The sequence below is a fragment of the Malus sylvestris genome, chromosome 17 (assembly GCF_916048215.2).
Source record: "Malus sylvestris chromosome 17, drMalSylv7.2, whole genome shotgun sequence".
NCBI classification, from domain to species: domain Eukaryota; kingdom Viridiplantae; phylum Streptophyta; class Magnoliopsida; order Rosales; family Rosaceae; genus Malus; species Malus sylvestris.
In genome coordinates, this window is record NC_062276.1 from 18,909,817 (window position 1) to 18,933,667 (window position 23,851).

The following is a 23,851-nucleotide window of genomic DNA, read 5'->3' on the forward strand; positions in this document are numbered from 1 at the left end:
TTTCTGTAGTCTAACTGCATTAGATTACTTCTTCAATCGATCCATTGTCCATGGATTCACCATTTAGGACATATATCATTTATAGAGATAGTCCTAAATAGTATCTTTGCCATTTGATGTATAAGAGTCATCTAGACATCCATTTATTGTCCTGAAAGGTTTCTTCTAAAGATTGACTTTCAGGGCATATTTCCAACAGAACATAGGCTACACAAGGCTCAACGGGGTTAAACTTAAACATATAATGAAGTAGGATACATGGCAATTTGGCTTTGGTGGTGGTCACTACACAACTTCATCTTGAATATGTGTTATGCAAATCACTAGCATGCTTTGAATGAAATGGGCATGAGTTCTAGCATTTGGAACTAAATGATGAAATGCCTTCTAAGTAGTAACCAAGCAAAGAATAATGAGATCATGCAACGACTTTAGAAAACAAGAATGCACAGATTATTAACTCTCCAAATAAATGTTTTAGGCTCAAGTCTCATAAGGTTGTAGCATTCATTTGAGTTCCTTCCTTCAAGCATGTTACAAAACTGATTTTTCTTGTATGATTGCATGGGAATTCATAAATTTAAACCACAACTAAGCATACACCAAAGAGTAAATCAAATTTTCATCCATGTTTATAACTCTCTTTAACAGTCATGTAATTAAAAACCAAATCCTCATCATTGTGTTGGAAGGTACCCTAAGACACAAACAAACACATAAAAACAACTCTTTTTGGGTTTTTCAAAACAATTTTTCAAATTTTTATGAGATTTTCGGATTTTTACGTCAAAACACACTAAAACACTCCAAAACAGCTTAAAAACACTTAAAACAGCAAGGAACAACACTAGAAGTAATGGGTGACGAACTCCTACGAATTTCATGCAAAACAATGGTTACCACCCCACACTTAGATTGTGACGACCCATCCCTAATTTTCTTATGTAATTTCTCCCCGAGTATGTGTATTGATGATTATACCCTTATTGGCAAGAGACGTGGACTTATTCTTATCGTTTTCCTTTTTATTTCTCGCTATCGCATTTCAATTGTACACGCTAGTACGAGTAGACGTAGATTTTAAAGTGTAAAAATATCTACTTCGAATAGATTTCGATTTCCTTTTACTATAGGAAATCTAAAACCTATCCATTGGATTCCTTTTTACCCCATCCTGTGCACCTCTCTTCATTATTTCACTCTCACATATCCCATCTCTTCTTTATTTTCTGTCCCCCTCTATCAGAAAAGGTTCTCTCTCTCTTCTCTCTTTTTCTCTCCCATATTCTCTCTTCCTCTGCAACGCCATGAACGAACATCAAAGCTTATAGATCGAGCTTGAAACCAACCCCATTTTACTCCTCTCATCCTCACGAACACAACCATACCAACCAAACCAAGAATGGACGAGTTTTGACTCGCCAACTCGGAAGGTCCGAACTCGAACGAGTTGAGTTCGACGTGTTTTCAACCAAGTCATGATGTTTGAGGACTCAGTCAAGCCTCTACGCAACTCCCTAGGGTCTCTAGTCAAGGTTTGAGGAAGCTTTGACATGAAACAACTCGGTTTCGAGAAGTTCAAGTCTGACCCGTGCCTTTTGAGCCAATTTCCGGCCAAACCATAGTAAGTTGGCCGGTCAATCTCTTCGTCTCGCTGAGTACTATAACTTTCCTTTTTGTTTCACCCAATTTCGTTGAGTATTAAAGAAGTTATACTCATTTGAATCTTACCTAGTTTCTGGCGAGTCCGACGGCTTTCAAGGTGTTTTCCTGCCAAACCACGGAGAGTTGGACATCATGCAAGTTACCATTCTCTTCGTCTCTTCGGAACTACAACTTTCGTTTTTCTTTCACTCGATTTTGTTGCGTAACTAGGAAGTTATTAACGTTTAAAGGTTGTTCAGTTTTCTGGCCGAATCCGGCCTTCCCTTCCATTTAACTCCGGCGAGCTGCAACCCAAAACCCTGGGCAGCCCAACCTAACCCTTTATTATTATTTTTATTATTATTTGGTTAATTAAAGGCCTTTGGCCATTACCTTTTGGGCTTTAAGCTCATGCATTTTAAATCTTGAACCTTTTAGTTTAGGCTTTTAGGCCTAAAATCCTTAAGTCCAACCTTTTAATCTAACCCAACCTAATAACCCTTAACCCAAATGAAATATTCCGTTAGGGAATTTTCCATCCATCAGAGAATATTTTGTCTTTCAGGGAATATTCATCCTGTTGACTTTTGTTGACTTTTCGGAAATTTAAGCAGGACCCTTCTTAGGGTAATTCGACGTTCTGAATCCGTTTTTGACATCCGTTTTTCCAAATTCAATTGTTATAGTATAGTTTTATTAATTGTACCTTTATGTGCTTAGGGGCAATTATTAGTGGCGTTTCCATCTTTGCTAGGTTGCATGGCTCATCAGCGGCGAAGTATCTGTGAATGGGCAGTTTGTTTTTATACCTATACATATTATAGTTTCCATGAATGCGTATTTACTTCACTTTTATGCTTATATTGCCAAGTATTCGATATTGTGATATGAAATGTGATAAATGTTGCTATATGGTTGAGATATTATTGTCATGACATTCATACTTGTGAACATGCTCATCTTGCTACACCCGGTGTTAGTACTTGCCCCAGGGCCAAGGCCAGTCCTTCACGTGTATGTTCACATTCGCACCGTTCGCTCACCTTGGATCCAAGTTTAAGTGCCAGTCTTATCGGGTAGATTGCATTAGGCGCTCTGACTTGTATGTGATGTGCTTTTGCACCAGTCTTCACGTGATCGTAATACTAGAGCATATTGATTACACCCAGTTCTGTTCGTGTCAGAAACCATTTGTTTGAACTTGTGTGTGTAGCTTAGATGATGAGCAACCTGCTTATAATTGATTATCACATAATTATATTACCTTGGCATTTGATATATCATGACTTGGCATATTTCTAGTTATATTGCGGTTATATTTGATTACATACTTACGTAGTATGTTTTGAGGAAACTATACTTGTGTTGCAGTGAGGGGTTAGTATATTAAAAAATAAAGGTTTTCGTATAAGTATTGTTTTACTGACCCACTCAAATTGTTTTTCACCCCTCCAGGTTTAGTAGCGGTGTTTACGTGTATACGAGGATTCTGGCAAATCTCAGGAGATGGTTACCTTCAGTGGTGTAACTCTCAATGTATTTACTATACTGTCTTCTACTCTGACATCACGTGTGAATAGGGTTCAAACCCGCTCACCTGCACACTCTCTTGATTAGGCACTTTAGGTTTAAATTTACCAATATCTTCCACATCACTACACTTTATGGCTACGTCACCGTTCAGGTGTCGGCCAACATAACTCGATTTGGAGTCTAGTAAGTGGACATTCTGGGTCGGGGTGTGTCAGTTTGGTATCAGAGCTTAAGTCTGGGCAGTATTGTTTTCATCGCACACGTGATGTAAGCATTCTTGGTTCTTGAACCTAGTTTTTGAATATTGCCACCTCGTTGAGCACGAAAAATGTGTTAACTTTTACTTAAGTTTTGGGCACTTTTGACGACTTATCATCATTTTAGAAAATCGTTTTGGAAATCGCCCTTAGACTTTAAACGACGAATCTTCCTACCAAGGAAGTTTTGTTTTAGGAGAAATGAGTTGCTAGCCCCGCAGTCGGGCTAATGCATTAAGAGTTGAATATCACCAGGGATTTACTAATTGTTTTTGCCAACCCTTCAAATTAGGAAACCAGAAATGGTTTTGTTTCTTTGGTAGCACTTATTAGTTTACCCTCTCTTAGAATGTTGGTGAAGTAGTAGATTCTAGAAATGGTTGAAGCGATAATCTGGTGTTAAAGTAGTAGCAATTGACGGAAGATCATCTGAGGGACAATTTCTTTTTCCACCCTTGGGACTTCCCTAGCAACGCTAGTTCCCAGATTTTCCTTTCAATGTTATACTCATCATTTGGGTGAGTATAAGTTGACGGGTATGAGTTGTCATATCCTAGAAGTAGCAGAACTCCCAAAAGCAATCATCAAATCCTCCTTAAATCAATGAACTACTTCACTTGACCATTTCCTTCCCAATCACCCGAATGGGCTCTAACTCGTAATCAGCCTACAGTGACGCTGCAAATTGACAATGATGTTTGATATCCAGAGACAGTTAACCAGTGTTTGGTGGTATGATTTCTGATACTGGATGCAAGTATTAGTATCTGGGAGTGATACCTTTAAGCCAGAATGCCAGTTCACTGTTTCAGAGTAACGAACAATATTAAATTATCCTAAGCGTGTTAAATTACGGCGCGACTGATAAACTGATTTAAAGTGACTACTTGAACCGAAGAACTAAATCGTGGAAATTTAGGAGCGGAATGAGTTTTGAGGAGGTTATGAAGGCCTTGTAGTACGTGGCGTAGAGAAAAGAAGTAGTATTGTTCAATTTGATGACGTATACTTTTGGCGTCATTTCTCAATTTGCTTCAGAGCCGTCACCAATTAGCGAGGTAAGGCACACCTCGATCCATTCTCTATACTACACCAGTTTTTCCTTGCATCTTTTCGAACCCTTAAGAGAAAAAGACACATAACTTTTATAGAGGGCCCTTGTCGCATAACCAACCAAACACTTTATCTTAGGAACCTCAAACGTATACTCAAAGCAAAAGGTCAAACCCTAGAATCGTACCTAGACTTTAACAATTCAATCGGTTGACGACTAAAACCGTTAGTCCTACTTTGAATTATTGTACTCTCCAATTGACTTTTGGAAACTCAGAATTCTTTCATAGCCGAATGAAATTCAGAGTAGTTTTACCAACGACTCTCTCTCCTCAATTTTAGTGTTTGGGAACACCAACATTCAGTTTATACCATTTCCTCAAGTAACCCTTGTTAGTTGGTATTTTCTTGGAAGACGTGATCTTGGTAAACGACAATCTTTCCTTTTTTTCCAAAAAGGGTTTAGTGGAAGAAGGTTGAAATTCTTGTAAGGTATTGCAAAACCATGATATCTTGATCTTGTCAATTTATCGACAAATTGTTGACGATCTTTTCGGCTACCATGTCTTTCCTCACTTACGACCGAGGAAAGTTAATTTAGGTGGGGTTATTGAAAATGATTAAAGTTTCTGACCACTGAAATGTTGTCTCATCTTACCTTTGTTTTACACCTTTTATTGACTCTGATATTTTCGAAATCCAGTGTGACGTGTCCTTCGAATGTTTAAGCTATGCAGAAACGGCACGACGAAGTATTGCTTCTATTTTCAACGGTTAGAATTGTTCAAAATGAACCATCTTATTCATGACCCTGAGTCAATAATCATCATTTTTAATTGAAAGCTGAATGACACTTCTATATGGAGAAACGTGTACCAAATGTTCATCAACCTCACAATTTCTCGAGTACACTTTCGCTGAGTAAAGGCTAAATTTCTAACAACGACGATGGAAGAACTAGATCAACGTGTGCGATTGCACTATCGTGTATTATCCCGATTGTGCAACGTATTTGCAGCTCCAACAACAAAAGACACATCTACCCTTGAAAGTCTTTAACTTATCCTATCCCATTATAACAAGGATTCATGAGTATTTATTTGACGATACTTACAAGTGATCAAGAATCATTCGAGTGATTGTAATCATTTCATATGTCTGGGTAGAGATAGGAAAATATCGTCATACAATCCTAGTTGATGCGTAAAATAACTAAACACACAAATTAAACCCTCTTGTTGACAATTGTAGTATATGTATAAGTAGGGATCATTCTTAAACCGGGGATTAGGAGAGATTGCTAAACACTCTAAACTGACTCAAATAGATAAAACTAAGCTTTAAAACACTTAACTAGACTCAAAAGACTCAAAACAAACTCAAAAGACTCAAAACAAGCTAAAAACACTCAAAACTGCCTAAAAACACAAACTAGGCAGTTTTGAACTCTAAACACAATTTGGACGAAATTTGGGTTTCTAAAGGCTCAAAACACTTAAAAACACAATCTAAGACAAGTTCTAACTAATATGACTTAACAAAGTAAAGGGGGTTTGGTTTTGGACGAAAATAAGTAAATTAAAACAAGAACAATTTAAACAGATTCTGAAGCAAATTTAGGTGAATTGATGAGATATGGGGTAACTAAAGGGTTCTTCTCCACACATGACACACTTGCATTCAAATTGATTTCCAATTGCTTATCTCAATAAGTCATGAAACTCAATACTCCAAGTTAACTGTGACAACACTTTTTTAACCTTCAAGTTCTCCTTAAGTTAATGAATTGGATGGGAAAGCACATAATCAATTCAAAGCATTCTCTAAAAGTCCCCTACGTGAAAAGCACAATAAAGGTACAATCAAAGATCATTAAGTTTCATGAAAACTATACGCATTGACAAGGCAATTGTAACTATGAAAAGCATGAAACTTTTGCCAAGAATTCACTTAACATGATCGTTTATAAGCGACCTCCACTACTTGCAAATATAAATTTGTAACTATTAAGTGAAACTCCCTTATATTTTAGCTTCAAATCCTTGCATGAAAACTAAGTGTGCACTCTTAATAAACATACAAGAATAAGTTATCAATCAAACGGTTAAGCAAATTGAATTCACAACTTATGAAATAACAACTGAAGGTAATCAATTCATAATGCAAGTATAATCATGGTATTGAATAGCCCCCTAGCCAAGAGGGGCTTAGTTCCTCATGTTCGCAAAACAAAGATACATAAACTTAAACATTGAAAACAAAAGAAAGATTACACCTAGAAACGCTCCAACAATCCAACGTCTTGAATGGCAAGCACGTCCAAGGGTTTCCTTCTTTCTTCTTTGCTGCGACACAAGGGTGTTTGGTGATGATTTGTGGTGAATTGTGGTGGTGGATGGATGTAGGTAGGTTATGGTGAAGGATGGAATGGCTGATTAGAAGAGAAGAGAAGAGAGCCCCCCCCCCCCCGAGTTTGCGGCAAAAAGAGGTTTTATATAGGGCTAGGGAACGGTTTTTATGAGTTTTAGGGAAAGAAATAACTTAGCTATTTTGTCCTATAATTAAAAGTCAGAAATCAATGGAAAATAGGCAAGTAAGGTGCAAGAATTAAAGAGAAAAGGAAGGGAAATTCGGCAAAGATTGTAGGGCAGATTTAGGAATGTGTTTTGAGGCACAAAATAGGTAAGAATCCTATCCCCTTGTATGGCAAGGCTTTAGAACAAAGGGGAATGTAATTTTGGGTCAGAAAATAGGTAAGAAAGAGGGGAAAGGTGCGGCTGGTTGCTTGAATAAAAGGGAATGTGGTTTTAAGATCAGAAAATAGGAAAGAAAGGATGCTTTTGTGCGGCAAGGACTTTAGGGAAGGTTTAGGGCTTCTAGAACAACCAATTAAGTGCCCTAATATGTTTTGGAATCCCTTTGTGGCTGGAACATAGGTGAGGAAAGATTAGGAAACTTCCAAGCCACGAATAGAAACTATCAAGAATGGAAACCTCCAAGAATAGAAACTTCCAACTTTAGAAACTTTGGCTTCCAATTTTGAACACTTCGTTCTTTATTTGTCTTGAATCCAATTCTTCACATCATCATTCAATCCTATGCTCATTTGATCTTCAATTTCGTCCATCTTCTTACCTCCAAGCATATGCAATTCATTTGATGCCCAAAACTGCTCCAAAAGGCTCCAAAATGCACATGTATGCATACTTTGTCCTTAAAACCTGAAATTGCACGAAAATAGCTTAAAATACTAAAATTACTAAGTACTAGCAATGTATGGTGATTATCGATTGATGTGACAAGTCAATTCACATTTTGTTGGTTTAAAAAGACAACATTTTTGCCTCTTGGTGCTGGAAGGTATTCTAGTTAACCTTGGGTATGTGTCTACCCTACTACACTTCGTATTTCCTTGAAGTGGATACACTATCTAGAAGAACCGTTGACGTTGGAAGTGCAGTTGTGACCATTAATTGCTCAATCACCCAGCAAATGCTCTGTTGAATGAATCTTTACCGTGGTGATTAAATATCTCGAAAACTACTATTGTAGTGAGGTTATGCTTTCCAATCCAGTTTTCTCATACCCTAAACTTGATAGACTTGTTTTGATCTTCAAATTCTCGAGTATTCTTCTAGCCTTATTGAAGTAGTTACTTTTCGCTAAATTTGAGAGAACTTCTCTATGAAATTGCTTACTAAGGCGTTGCGGACTACGTTGGTCTGATTACATGGCAGGTACGTCACTGTGGTACCTCATTGAGATGCGTGTTTTACTTTCAAATTTTTGGGAAGCCTTCTTGAAGACCTTGGTAGTACGTTTTGTCATCGACTACATTTCACCCTTGGATTGTCATGGCATGTTGTGTTTATCTGCTCTTTTGCGAAACCATGTTCGTATTAGACATTTATTTATGTTAGAACTGCTTGTAACTATGGTTGCAATTTTTAGTCTTGGTTGTGACATTGTTGAGGCATAGTTTAGAATTTCCTTGCTTAGCACTTGTTGTCAGAGGAGTTTTACGAACAAGTGTTCAATTGTGCAAGTTCACAATATAGAATTATTTTATTGCTGTTGTTACCCAAAGGGGGTAGTGCGTGAGCATGGTAGAGACTTGACTAGACGTTGTTTGTGTAATTCCCAATGGGGGCATATTGGTAATATTGCACCCTCAGGAAATTGTTACTTGCTTATCATGACAACAGTGAGTTGTCGATATCGCGGGCTGCAGACCGTAATATCAAGGACTTATTTGTTAGATTCGTTAAGCAAGTATGTAGATTCTTATACGTTAGTGCTTACTTAGTACTTACTTATGTGTTTGTTGTATTTTACCTATTTATTTCTTGGGCTTGACCCAAGAATATGATGTACTTACTTTTGGAGTACGCGACACGGGAACGTAGTAGAAAAATCATATGTTCAATTTTACTATCAATACAACTACCCTAAACCTTATGTTGTTATATATGTATTTTCGATGGGACGTTAATACGTATAAATATTTTTGACGTTTTGTTTTGTGAAAACTATTGTATTATAGTATTGTACTGAAAAAGGGAGGAAAGTATGAGTTGGAGGCATGAAAAGGAATTAATGCACTCTGAATCGCGACAGAGCGGCATTTTCCCTTTTTATACAACAAGTTTAACTTGATTTCTTCATCACGTACATATATTTCATTCTTCCCTATCTTTGAGTTTTGTATAACAAATGATTTTAAATTTCGGGGACGAAATTTTTATAAGGGGGGTAGATTGTGACGACCCGTCCCTAATTTTCTTATGTAATTTCTCCCCGAGTATGTGTATTGACGATTATACCCTTATTGGCAAGAGACGTGGACTTATTCTTATCGCTTTCCTTTTTATTTCTTGCTATAGCATTTAAATTGTACACGCTAGTACGAGTAGATGTAGATTTTAGTGTAAAAATATCTACTTCGAATAGATTTTGACTTCCTTTTACTGTAGGAAATCTAAAACCTATCCATTGGATTCCTTTTTATCCCATCTTGTGCACCTCTCTTCATTATTTCACTCTCACATATCCCATCTCTTCTTTATTTTCTGTCCCCCTCTATCAGAAAAGGTTCTCTCTCTCTCTTCTCTCTCTTTCTCTCCCGTATTCTCTCTTCCTCTGCAACGCCATGAACGAACATCAAAGCTCATAGATCGAGCTTGAAACAACCCCATTTTACTCCTCTCATCATCACGAACACAACCATACCAACCAAACCAAGAATGGACGAGTTTTGACTCGCCAACTCGGAAGGTCCGAATGTTGGAAATGTGCCCTAAAACCAATCATATGATGATACTTTACGAACATTTCACATGTTAAACTAATCTAGTTTAATATCAAGGGCAAACATTATTGTTTGAGCCGTCTCATATAAATGTTATATGCTTAAATGATAAGTCCAAGGAATATGTGATTGGGAGAATGCAATCTAAAGAAGTTAGATTCATGAGACCATTCTTTCGTAGACACATCCTAAACGTTCCTGATCATAGGATTGCAAATTGGGCATTGACAGTCCGTTAAGATCAGTACGTGCTGTGTATTCTCTCAGGGAGAGTGACTAGTCTCGAGTCATTGGTGTGTGTGACATCAAGAGAAGTACGTAGGTGCTCAATAGAGAATGAGTTCACTGAACACGATCAACGAAGAGTTCTCATATTCATGTCACATGAGAACTCATGGTTGGGATAATGCAAAGTAGTCCTTTAACCTGAGGCATCACTTTTGTCTTGTGGTTAAGTCCTTGATCTTTGATTATGTCAAAGTCACCCCATCCGCGGGTGTCCACGGCATCGTTGGGGTTAAGCCACTTAGCTATGGAGGCAAGTGAATGCGCAACAAGGGATCTCTAACCTTCAAACCGTATGAGGGAGAATACTCTATGATATGATTTAGAACCTCTGGCCAGAGTATGAATGAGATTTAGAAAAGTCGTTCTAAATCACATTCAAGGTAATCATATAAGCACACGAATCACATTGGATAGTAGACATGAATAAACTATCAAACCAAACAATGTGGTCAAGAGTATTGTATTAGAGAAAGACCGTATTGCATTTGTAATCCTAAACTGAATAGGTTCTCTACCTCTTCTGATTAGCTTGGGTAACCATGATATGCTGCTAGGTGTCACTCTTGGTTTGTGGAAGCCCTAAACGTGTATAAACACTAAAGGGAGAATTGAAAGTAAGTTTCAATTCACAATCGATTTTAAAGAGTTTTAATCGCCCACTGCCTCGCTAAAAGGAACCTAATGGATCGTACACCGTGTAAGGTGGAGATTGAAGAAACAATGGAGATGAGTAAGAATAATTAAATGGTTTAATTATTTATGGCAAGGATCAATTAATATGTTAATTAATTCAACGAATAAGTTCGTTAAAGACCTCGGGATAGTTTTGGACCTTAAGGCCCATAGGGCTTCGAACGTCAAGCCCATTGACTTAAGTTGTATGACAACTTAATTCACAAAGGCCCAAAAAGCCCAAACAAAACCCTATGGCCGGCCATTTAGAGGAGGGTAGTGAACTTGCTTTAATTACATGTTTGCCACTCCAATGAATAAAGGTATAAATATGACTTTATAGCCAAAATTCATTTAGGGTTTTCTTTTAGGAAATTGGAGAGAACACAATGCTCTCCTTTCTCTCTAAAGAGGCCGGCCCCCTTGGAGGGTGTATCTAGCAATCCCACTACTCCAAGGTCACTCATTTCTTCATCAATCTTACCTTGGTGTGGATACTTAGAGGTTCTCAATTTTGGGAACTTGGAGAACCATATTCTTCCATCCAAATCCATGGATCTAAGAAGCAAGGAATGAAGGCCCTCTCTTTGGGTGATTAGCCTTTGCTTATGCAAAGAGGAATCTACAAAGGTATAAATTTCAACTCACTTCGTTTTGAGTTGAGTCTTGGTTCACCAATCTACTAGGCTTTGAATTTCATGGGTAATGTTTTGTTTTTGAATGCATGCTAGCATGATTCCGCCTTTTAATTGTTAAATGCATGCTATAGATGTTATTCAAATGAACATGTTTTCTCAAAATAATCCTTCAAGTGGTATCAGAGCCTAGGTCTAGTCGTTGGTGAATCCTTTTGGGTTTTGTGGTTCATAGTTTGTGATTTAAAAGTTGTAATATGTTACAAGCTTTATTCTTGTTTCTTTGAATGTAAATTTTGTTAGAAAATTTGCCATCTCAAATGTTGTAGATGTAGTTCATATGAGCATGAATATTGGAGCTAAAATTTGGTGCCATGCTTTTGGGAATTTTCGGCCAAATCCAAAGGGTGGATTTTTGGGTTCTTGTTTGACTTGTTAAAAGTGTTTTCAAGTAACTTTTGGAACCCCTATGTACCCTAGTTTGGTTATATGTTATTTCCCTAAAGTTTGAATGGTTTTGGGGTAAAAATGTTCATGGAAATTTTTGGGTTTGTTCATGAATGTTCTTCATTGTTCTTGACATTTTTGCCAAGAACAAAAAGGTTTGTGTTTTGATTCAAAGTTTTGATTTATTTCATCAAGTTTATGTTTTATGTTTTTCAAATGATTTAATGTGTTAGATATTTGTTTAAATGGTGTAAGAAATAATGGTGGGTGTGAAAGGAATTCCCTTTCACACACACCACTTGTGCACTTGCATGCTTTATGTCAAAACTCACAAATCAACACACACATCACTCACACTCCTCTCCAAAACCGGCCACCCTACATTATAGGGTACTTTTGGGGCTTTTATGCAATTACATAAAGTTTTGATACTTTTGTGTATTTGCACTTTGGCCCAAAAGTTTACGTTTTTACGTTTAGGTCCAAAAATGCTAAAGGACAAATTGTTTTGATCCTTTAATGAAGTTTTTGCATTATTAAAATTTTGGGTTCTAGTTGTAATTACATGAAGTAGTGGACTTTTGTGTTTTTACAAAGTGACCCCAAAAGTTTTGCAATATAGCCCAAAAGTTGAGGTTAATTGCTTTATAGCCCAAAAAGTTGTGGTTATTGCATGATGGCCCAAATTATGTTGAGAACAAAATTGTTTTGTCTCTTTAAATGAGAATTGGATTTTCATTTCATTTAGCTCCATTTAAATCAATTTTATGGATACAAAAACCAAATGAAAATGTTGCATTCAATTTAATTAGTTAAAGTGTTAATTAATTAAAGGGTGATTATGAACCTAAGCCTACGATAATTGAGTTATGTGAAAGGCCGTTTCAAATTTGTTTGAACCATGGGAATGTGTAGATTAGATTTTGGTTGTAATTTGATTTGATCAAATGTTGTAAAAGAGCATAAGCTCTTCTTTACTTTAAAGTAATTTGATTTATGCAAATGTTGTAATGAGCATAAGCTCACCTTTACTTTGAAGTACTTCTTTCTTGCTTTATTTGATATGCATGAAAATGAAGTAGTTGGGTCCAACGCCCTAAGACAACACGCCTTAATGTGATTAAACGCGTAACTAAAATCAATCACCATCCCTAGACCGAGATTCAACACAAGGCTCGTGTTGAATCTAAACAAAGGTTCATAGTCATCCTAAGGCCTTAAGGCAACTATATAGTCCATCAATGAATGCAAACCTTATGTTAGTAGTATCATATACTCTTGCTTTAAAAACCGTTTTATAAGCATTATGGGAGTATTATATACAACTAAAACAATCAAATGGACCAATAGTTGTAATAGGACCAAAATTGTTTTAATAGAGATTAAAATGTATGTTTATATGTGATGAGACCTAAAACCCTAAACCAAACCATTATTAAGTTGATAAGCGTGAGAGTGCTTTGAACACTCTTTCGTGGCCTTCCACTGTGGTAGGCTCCAATCGTTTATGACTTGTACACTGCCTTCACCCTATCATGGGGGAGTGCAAAGTGCATGCTTATACTCAGGAGGAGTCTATATACATACTTGATGAGGTGAGTGTAGGCAACGAGGATGGCCGACATCGTATCATCGTGAGGCTATTCTTGAACCCCTTCACAAACTAAGCATGGTGGGAATGACTTAACTAAGTGCAATGGAGCCAACATCATATCATTGTGAGGTGACATTCTCTAGAGGCCAAATAAGATGGGTACTTGCATTAGTTGCAAATGAGTACGCGTACTCTCTCATTATTATTAATGCTAGCCAACATCATATCATTGTGAGGTGGGCTTGGTAATAGTGAGCCTCCCATACCCTACTAAGAGTTTCATCCAAAACTCTCGAATTCCAATGAGGGATATGGAATTTGCCAAAAATAATGGGCGGTGCTATTTTGATTTAAAGACCCGAATCAAATGGCTTAAAATCAATCAATTTATATTCGTTATGTATTTGTTTACCAATATATTTGCAAACGCTATCCAACACTTGACAAATAAAAGCCGTAAGCTTTAGTTTCCGGACTTGGTACTACAAAACCATAGATTGTCTTTAATGGCTTGTAAATGTACCTAAGTAGTCTCTTCCTCACAATCTTCCTATTGATAATGTATCATTAGAAGAATATGTTAGAAAAAGTCTATCATAAAGAGGACAACACTTTTAATGTCATAATACTTCAAATACAATTTGTTGTATGAAGAAATAGGAGTTGCTTTGAACAACTCTTAGTCAATGCAAACACTTAGTGCTTGTTTCTTTGTTATATGAACAAAGAACTTGAGAAGAAAGCACAAAGGCATGGACACTTAATGTGCCATGATTCTTCACTTACAATTTGTTGTATGAAGAAATAAGAGTTGCCTTGTACAACTCTTGAAAGTTTGTAATTATGTTTAGAACAGAATGGTTGGTTGACAAAAATAGTCCATTAACATGGACTTATGATGATTTTGAATCATTGAGTGTTGAAGTGATAAACCACTTAACGAGACGGAAACTAGGCAAGGACTCCACCTATGTGTCCCTATCCTAATGGTTCACTAAGTTTATTGTAAACTATGTAGTGAACAATAAACACATGCTCTCCAAAATGTTTGATGTGTATAACACAATTGAAATAAGTTTCAAGAGAGATAGTGGGAGTTTAGGGACCATGATTATTGTAGCCAAAGGAGAAGTCAAATGAAGAAGATAAAATTAACTCCAAGGGAACAAACTTTCTTTATGAGAGGATGGACATTGGAAGGGGTATTTGCAAGAAATGTCTTGCAAATGTCAAGAACACACCTTTCGAAGGTGTTGTAAATTGTTCTTGAATAGTTCAAAACAGTTGGTTCTTCTACTTGAATGCTTGATTCCGTATTAGTAACTATGTTTTACAATCGTTGTAAAAGTGTGGCTAATAAGAAGTAGAAGATTAATGAGAGAAGAGAAAGTACTTCACATTCGAAACGTGAATCAAATGTAGATCTCTGCGAAAGCAGATGGTACTTACTTCCTCATATGAACTACCAAAGAAATTGGAAAAACATAGATTGTCTTTATATTCCAATTTTAAGGAACTAAATTCCGTCACTATGTGAAATGGATAAATGTTTTGTTTGACAAAACATTGTTCTTTATTAATGAATGATTAGATTATTGTAATCTAATTAATTATCTCTATAGTAGAGATGATATGGTAGTGTTAACTGTTTAGAATACAATGATGCTTAAAACCCAAAAGGTTGCAAGATAGTGACTAATCCCAACTAAAGTTGTGATACCTCTAAAAACATAAATTACGAGTTGGTCATAGATGGACGCTTTGGATCGTTAGATCCGGATCCAATACCTTCTTATTAAAATTGTATGGAGGCAAAATGTTCGAATCTTTATTCTTTTGGAAAGAAGAAAGAATTACAAAGTTGTTGAGATTAATTCACTTAGATGTTAGTGGCATTTGTCCACAACATAACACTACTCATGTTGGATGACATTCACCAAAGATTACTCTCGGTTGGACTACAGTTTATTTTGAATAAACACAAGTCCGAATACTTTGCAAAAGGTTTCAAAGAATTCAAGAAATGTAAGTTGATGAGTAAGACGTCTAAAGTATTTACCTCCTTAGATTTGATCCAAGGAAAAGTAACACTTTAGATGAGTTTCCTTGAAAGATGTCAAGGAAAATAGCATCATAAGATAATGAATTTCTCCATTAAGAGAAGAACGAACTCGAATAAGATTTAGTTCGTTGGTTGTTATCTATTACCCATATATAGGATATATACTTCTAAGACAATATGATTGTCAATTAGAAGATCTTCCAAGATTTTCATCACTCCATAAGATGTAGTTGGAAAGAAAGACAAATCTTAATCATGTTAAGATTAAGGGGTTGTGTGCTTATAAGCAATATTTGTTTGAGAATTATCTTATGGATATCCTTAAATTAACCTTTGGATATCACTTCTATAAACCAACTAACAAATATTGTTTTGTTGGGTAGTTCATTATAATCCTACAATATGATTTGTCTAAGATAGAGCAATGAACGAGAGATAGAACTCAAAAAATGGGTTCTTTGAGAGACAAGAAAGTAATCAACAAATATAAACAACCTAGTTCCTATACCAAAAGCTCCAAGGTAGTCGAGAAGGATTTATAAACCGTCTCAGTTGAATGGTTTGAACTTTATGATTATGTCATAGAGTTACACCTCTTAATTCGAAAGAAATAAGAATGAAAATCCTTATGACTACATTGAGTGTATATATGATATATACTCAAGGAAATGGTAAAGTACCATTTGACCCGAAATAATGAAACCTTCATAAGCTAATTGGTAGCTTAAGGTAACTACAATCAAAAGGATGGTTGACTTTGAAGAAACCATTTTTGACATAGTCTTGGTTTCAATTAATTCGAAGATAGCTAGCTACAACTAAATGGTGATTCAATGTTTGGACATAATATGGGTTTCCGAAACCATTATTAAGATAGTCTTGATAATATATGTCTAAAACTATAAATCACAAGACATGTAAGTTGTAGAGATCCATCCATCATGAATCTTAGCAAGCTAGTGGGAGCTATATGCATCTTATGAGAGAAAGATCAAATCGTTTGATTTCTCATAAAGATGTAAATGAATCTTTTGTTTACTAGGTTTACAAAAGGTTAGTGGGAGTTAATCATGTTCCTAAAATTTAAATATATATGATATATTAATTTTGGAAATAAAAAGAATACTTCTTCTTTAAAGTTGTGACTTTAAAACATTATATGAAGATAGAATGTATATGGGAGATATAGTCTATATACATGGGATGGAAATCTATAATGATATATTTCATGATATAATTGGATTATTTCAATCCCTAATAATAGACAATAGATGCTAGGAAGTTTCTCATATGATGATAAACTTCAAATTAGAAGGACAACTCTAGTGAGACTAAGAAGTTGCTCTTCTCAAAGAGAACGTACTCTTTGACTCCCAAAGAAATAATGCGTAAATAGAATCCTTTATGCATATGCATAAAGGGGATTTATGTATTTCATATTGTATGAAAAACATTGATATGAGTTGTACCTAGAACGGTACAAGACGATATCAGTGCAAGCCCAGGATCAGAACCATGGCAACTGTCAAGTGAGTCCTTAAGTATTTAAGAAATACTAAAGGATAGATTCCTCAAAGAATGAGGAAGAATTAGAGTAACGTAAAGGAAGCGTAAATGTATTAGATTATGAATCTAATCCATCATTGGATGTTTCTTCATTATGAATGAAGAGATAATCAGATATCTCTTTATTATGACTAAAGAGATATTTGGATGGAAACATTAAAAGTAATGACTTTAGTGTGTTCCATTATGAATGCAAAATATATTGCCATATAGAAGCTTACAACAATGTTGTTTGGATGGGAAAGTTCATTTATGAACTCTCTATTCGGTTCCAACCAGAAAGTGTATCTAGTGTACTGACACTATGACACTAATGGGGCGATAGCTCAAGCCAGGGAATCAAGGTCTCATCAAGATCCGAACTCATATGAGAGACTGAACCACATGATTGAGAATCATGTATAATGCTGACGTCGTTATTCTAAAGGTTGCTTATATGGATAACATATAGATATCCATTGTCTAGGCCTACTATTCAGCCATTTATGAAATGACTACAGAAGAGGTATCATCACTGATGACTAAGCTGATTGGCTCTAGTGCAAGTGGGAGATTGTTGGAAATGTGCCATAAAACTAATCATATGATGATACTATATAGGTGTGTGTGACATCAAGACAAGTACGTAGGTGCTCAATAGAGAATGAACTCACTGAACACGATCAACGAAGAGTTCTCATTTCATGTCACATGAGAATGAGTATGTGACATCTGAAGGATTTATTTTGTAAAACATGTTCATTTGAGCAACATCATATAGCATGCAATTAACAATTAAAGGCGGAATCATGCTTGTATGCACTCAAAAACAAAACATGACCATGAAATTCAAAGCCTAGTAGATTGGTGAACCAATAATCAACTCAAAACAAAGTGAGTTGAAATTAATACCTTTGTAGATTCCTCTTTGCATAAGCAAAGGCTAATCACCCAAAGAGATAGGGCCTTCATTCCTTGCTTCTTAGATCCATGGATTTGGATGGAAGAATAGGTTTCTCCAAGTTCCCAAAATAGGGAACCTCTAAGTCTCTTCACCAAGGTTTGATTGTAGAAGAAATGAGTGACCTTGGAGTAGTAGGATTGCTAGATGTACCCTCCAAGGTGTTGGCCTCTTTAGAGAGAAAATGGAGAGACAATTCTCACCAATTTTCCCCCAAAATAAACCCTTTTAATCCTTAATGAATATTTGGCTATAAAGTCATTTATATAGTTACTTCTTTAAGTGACCTAAATAACCAAAACCCTAATTCATCACAATATGGCCGGCCATTTAGGGAGTTTTGGGCTTTTGGGCTTTAATGAATCTTTATTCATTAAATTGTCATACAACTTAAGTTAATGGGCTTGACGTTCGAAGCCCATTGGGCCTTAAGGTCCAAAACTATCCCGAAGTCATTTAACGAACTTATTCGTTTGATTAATTAACATATTAATTAATCCTTGCCATAAATAAATGATTAAACCATTTAATCATTCTTACTCATTTCCGTTTAATCTTCAATCTCTACCTTTTATGGTGTGCGATCCTTTAGGTTCCTTTTAACGAGGTAATGGGCGATTAAAACCATTTTACATCGATTATGAATTGAAACTATTTTCAATTCTCCCTTTAGTGATTACACACGTTTAGGGCTTCCACAAACCATGAGTGACACCTAGCAGCATATCATGGTTACCCAAGCTAATCAGAAGAGGATAGAGAACCTATTCAGTTCGGGATTACAAATTCAATACGGTCTTTCTCTAATCTAATACTCTTGACCACATTGTGTGGTATGATAGTTTATTTACTCATGTCTACTATCCAATGTAAATCGTTTGCTTATATGATTTCCTTAAATGTGATTTGGAACGCATTCCCTAATCTCATTCATACTCTGGCCAGAGATTCCAAATCATATCATAGAGTATTCTCCCTCAACTGTTTGAAGGTTAGAGATCCCTTGTTGCGCATTCACTTGTCTCCATAGCTAAGTGGCTTAACCCCAACGATGCCGTGGACACCCCGAGGGGGTGACTTTGACATAATCAAAGATCAAGGACTTAACCACAAGACAACTGTGATGCCTCAGGTCAAAGGACTACTTTGCATTATCCCAACCATGAGTTCTTATGTGACATGGAATATGAGAACTCTTCGTTGATCACGTTCAGTGTACTCATTCTCTATTGAGCACCTACGTACTTGTCTTGATGTCACACACACCAATGACTCGAGACTAATCACTCTCCCTGAGAGAAGACATAGTATGTACCGATCTTTACGGACTGTCAATGCCCAATTGACAATCCTATGATCAGGAACATTTAGGATGTGTCTACGAAAGAATGGTCTCATGAATCTAACTTCATTAGATTACATTTGTTGGAAATGTGCCCTAAAGCCAATCATGTGATGATACTTTACGGACATTTCACATGTTAAACTAATCTAGTTTTACATATAAAGGGCATACATTATTGTTTGAGCCGTCTCATATAAATGTTATATGCTTAAACGATAAAGTCCAAGGAATATGTGATTGGGAGAATGTAATCTAATGAAGTTAGATTCATGAGACCATTCTTTCGTAGACATATCCTAAACGTTCCTGATCATAGGATTGTCAATTGGGCGTTGACAGTCCATTAAGATCAGTACGTACTATGTCTTCTCTCAGGGAGAGTGATTAGTCTCGAGTCATTGGTGTGTGTGACATCAAGACAAGTACGTAGGTGCTCAATAGAGAATGAGTTCACTGAACGTGATCAACGAAGAGTTCTTATATTCCATGTCACATGAGAACTCATGGTTGGGATAATGCAAAGTAGTCCTTTGACCTGAGGCATCACAGTTGTCTTGTGGTTAAGTCCTTGATCTTTGATTATGTCAAAGTCACCCCCTCGGGGTGTCCACGGCATCGTTGGGGTTAACCCACTTAGCTATGGAGACAAGTGAATGCGCAACAAGGGATCTCTAACCTTCAAACAGTTGAGGGAGAATACTCTATGATATGATTTAGAATCTCTGGCCAGAGTATGAATGAGATTAGGGAATGCGTTCCAAATCACATTCAAGGAAATCATATAAGCACACGAATCACATTGGATAGTAGACATGAATAAATAAACTATCATACCAAACAATGTGGTCAAGAGTATTAGATTAGAGAAGGACCGTATTGCATTTGTAATCCCAAACTGAATAGGTTCTCTATCCTCTTCTGATTAGCTTGGGTAACCATGATATGCTGCTAGGTGTCACTCATGGTTTGTGGAAGCCCTAAACGTTTGTAATCACTAAAGGGAGAATTGAAAATAGTTTCAATTCACAATCGATGTAAAATGGTTTTAATCGCCCACTACCTCGCTAAAAGGAACCTAATGGATCGCACACCATAAAAGGTGGAGATTGAAGATTAAACGGAAATGAGTAAGAATGATTAAATGGTTTAATCATTTATTTATGGCAAGGATTAATTAATATGTTAATTAATCAAACGAATAAGTTCGTTAAAGACTTCGGGATAGTTTTGGACCTTAAGGCCCAATGGGCTTCGAACGTCAAGCCCATTAACTTAAGTTGTATGACAATTTAATGAATGAAGATTCATTAAAGCCCAAAAGCCCAAAATCCCCTAAATGGCAAGCCATAGTGTGATGAATTAGGGTTTTGGTTATTTAGGTCACTTAAAGAAGTGACTATATAAATGACTTTATAACTAAATATTCATTAAGTGATTAAGGGTTTATTTTGGGGGAAAATTGGTGAGAATTGTCTCTCCATTTTCTCTCTAAAGAGGCCAACACCTTGGAGGGTACATCTAGCAATCCTACTACTCCAAGGTCACTCATTTCTTCTACAATCAAACCTTGGTGAAGAGACTTAGAGGTTCCCTATTTTGGGAACTTGGAGAAACCTATTCTTCCATCCAAATCCATGGATCTAAGAAGCAAGGAATGAAGGCCCCTATCTCTTTGGGTGATTAGCCTTTGCTTATGCAAAGAGGAATCTACAAAGGTATTAATTTCAACTCACTTTGTTTTGAGTTGATTATTGGTTCACCAATCTACTAGGCTTTGAATTTCATGGGTAATGTTTTGTTTTTGAATGCATACAAGCATGATTCCGCCTTTAATTTGTTAATTGCATGCTATAGATGTTATTCAAATGAACATGTTTTTCAAAATAAATCCTTCAACATTCTCCCAATCACATATTCCTTGGACTTTATCGTTTAAGCATATAACATTTATATGAGACGGCTCAAACAATAATGTATGCCCTTTATATGTAAAACTAGATTAGTTTAACATGTGAAATGTCCGTAAAGTATCATCACATGATTGGCTTTAGGGCACATTTCCAACAATCTCCCACTTGCACTAGAGCCAATCAGCTTGGTCATCTTGATGATACCTCTTCTGTAGTCATTTCATAAATGGCTGAGTAGTAGGCCTAGACAATGGATATCTATATGTTATCCATAGAAGCAACCTTGAGAATAACGACGTCACCATTATACATGATTCTCAATCATGTGGTTCAGTCTCTCATTTGTGTTTGGACCTTGATGAGACCTTGATTCCCAGGCTTGAGCTATCGCCCCATTAGTGTCATACGCTTTCTGGTTGGAACCGAATAGAGAGTTCATAAATGAACTTTCCCATCCAAACAACATTGTTGTAAACTTCTATATGGCAATATATCTTGCATTCATAATGGAACACACTAAAGTCATTACTTTAATGTTTCCATCCAAATATCTCTTTAGTCATAATAAAGAGATATCTGTTTATCTCTTCATTCACAATGAAGAAACATCTAATGATGGATTAGATTCATAATCTAATACATTTACGCTTCCATTACGTTACTCTAATTCTTCCTCGACCTTTGAGGAATTTATCCTTTAGTATTTCTTAAATACTTAAGGACTCACTTGACAGTTGCCATGGTTCTGATCCTGGGCTTGCACTGATATCGTCTTGTACCGTTCTAGGTACAACTCATATCAATGTTTTTCATACAATATGAAATACATAAATCACCTTTCTGCGTATGCATAAAGGATTCAATTTACGCATTATTTCTATGGGAGTCAAAGGGTACGTTCCCTTTTAGAAGGGCAACTTGCTAGTCTCACTAGAATCGTCCTTCTTATTGAAGTTTATCATCATATGAGAAACTTCCTAGCATCCATTGTCTATTATTAGGGATTGATATAATCCAATTATATCATGAAATATATCATTATAGATTTCCATCCCATGTATATAGACTATATCTCCCATATACATTCTATCTTCATATAATGTATTAAAGTCATAACTTTAACGAAGAAGTATTCTTTTCATTTCCAAAATTAATATATCATATATACTTAAATTTTAGGAACTTGATTAACTCCCACTAATCTTTTGTAAAACTCGTAAACAAAAGATTCATTTACATCTTGATGAGAAATCAAACGATTTGATCCTTTTTCCTCATAAAATGCAAATAGCTCCCACTAACTTGCTAAGATCCATGATGGATGGATCTCTACAACTTACATGTCTTGTGATTTATAGTTTTGGACATATATTATCAAGACTATCTTAATAATGGTTTCGGAAACCCATATTATGTCAAAACATTGAATCACCATTTTAGTTGTAGCTAGCAATCTTCGAATTAATTGAAACCAAGCCTATCTCAAAGATGGTTTCTTCAAAGTCAACCATTCTCTTTGATTGTAGTTACCTTAAGCTACCAATTAGCTATGAAGGTTTCATTATTTCGAGTCAAATGGTGCTTTACCATTTCCTTGAGTATATATCGTATATGCACTCAATGTAGTCATAAGGATTTTCATTCTTATCGACTACCTTGGAGCTTGTGGTATAGGAACTAGGTTGTTATATTTGTTGATTACTATCTTGTCTCTCAAAGAACCCATTCTTTGAGTTCTATCTCTCGTTCATTTGCTTTTAGGCAAATCACATTGTAGAATTACAATGAACTACCCAACAAAACAACATTTGTTAGTTGGTTTATAGAAGCGATATCCAAAAGTTATTTTAAGGATATCCTACAAGATTGTTATCAAACAAATATTGCTTATTAGCACACAACCCCAAATCTTTAACATGCTTAAGATTTGTCTTTCTTTTCCAACTACATCTTATGGAGTCATGAAAATATTGGAAGATCTTCTCATTGACAATCATATTGTTTTAGAAGTATATATCCTATATATGGGTAATAGATAACATTTAACGAACTAAATCTTATTCAAGTTCGTTCTTCTCCTAATGGAGAAATACATTATCTTATGATGCTATTTTCCTTGATATCTTTCAAGGAAACTTATCTAAAGTGTTACCTTTCCTTGGATCAAATCTAAGGAGGTAAATACTTTAGATGTCTTACTCATCAACTTACATTACTTGAATTCTTTGAAACATTTTACAAAGTATTCGTACTTGTGTTTATTCAAAATAAACTATAGTCCAACCGAGAGTGATCTTCGGTGAATGTTATTCAACATGAGTAATATTATGTTTGTGGACAAGTGCCACTAACATTTAAGTGAATTAACCTCAACAACTTTGTGATTCTTTCTTCTTTCCAAAAGAATAAAGATTCGAACATTTCGCCTCCATACAATTTTAACAAGAGGGTATTGGATCCGGATCTAACGATCCAAAGCGTCCATCTATGACCAACTCGTAATTTATGTTTTTAGAGGTATCACAACTTTAGTTGGGATTAGTCACTACCTTGCAACCTTTTGGGTTTTAAGCATCATTATTTTCTAAACAGTTAAC